Below are 916 nucleotides of genomic sequence, written 5' to 3'. Positions count from 1 at the left end.
TATCATTGTGTCCTTGGTGTACTTTGGATATAGACAGGAAAAATGAATGTCCCATCACAAAGTGAGCTTTGAAAACCCTGATGTGATCTGTACAGTGTGCTGGACGTTTATATCAGAAATTATTGTTATATCTTTATGTTTTTCCAGCTAAAAAAAAATCCCCAGTATTATTTTTTATGCTTCATATTGAGCTTCCCTTTAGAAAAAAGTCACCTGTGTTTTGAGTAGATGGTTTGAAGCCGGGACTAGCTGTATAAACCCAGGTGATGGAAGAAAAGGGATCTTATTAGAACAAAATCTGTTTCTGACTGAGGAGGACTTGACACTAGGTGTGGAAAGAGTCGTACAGTGTGGAAAATCATGGCCAAAAACTGGATCTCAATTGTGATTTCCAATCTTTTTAAATTACAAACTGGGCATCTGGGCTACAGAGGACACTGCCTTTTACACGGTAAGTGGAGGATTACAGAGATTATGTCAGGTTACATTTGGGGAGATGTAAGATCTCAGGTTTTCTTAAGTCTTCCATTTTAGACACTCAGTAAATATTTGTAAACGCTGCAGAAGTTTAGCATTTTTATTTATCTCTGCACTCAAACTGAAAAGGTAACAGAAGCCACACACTATGCCATTGTCTGGTTTAGTTTCATCTGCAGCCTGTAGCTACAATGGCATGTACTTCTGAAGTCCTAAGTGGGTGTGAATCCATGCATTTCTGGCCTTGATAAGTCCATTTCAGTTGATCATTCAACAACGTAATGTAATATGTTCCCTACTCATATAAAGCTGACTCTTTATGACTTGAAAATGAATTAATACAAGAGTACATTACATACTTGCAATGACAAGTTATTTCCTTGCCTTTGTGAATCTCATGGACATGTTTTTCCCCCAATGAGGGCTGGATGATATACTT

This window comes from Notolabrus celidotus, chromosome 12 (genome assembly GCF_009762535.1).
Source record: "Notolabrus celidotus isolate fNotCel1 chromosome 12, fNotCel1.pri, whole genome shotgun sequence".
Lineage (NCBI taxonomy): Eukaryota > Metazoa > Chordata > Actinopteri > Labriformes > Labridae > Notolabrus > Notolabrus celidotus.
Note: the sequence above shows the minus strand (reverse complement) of the source record.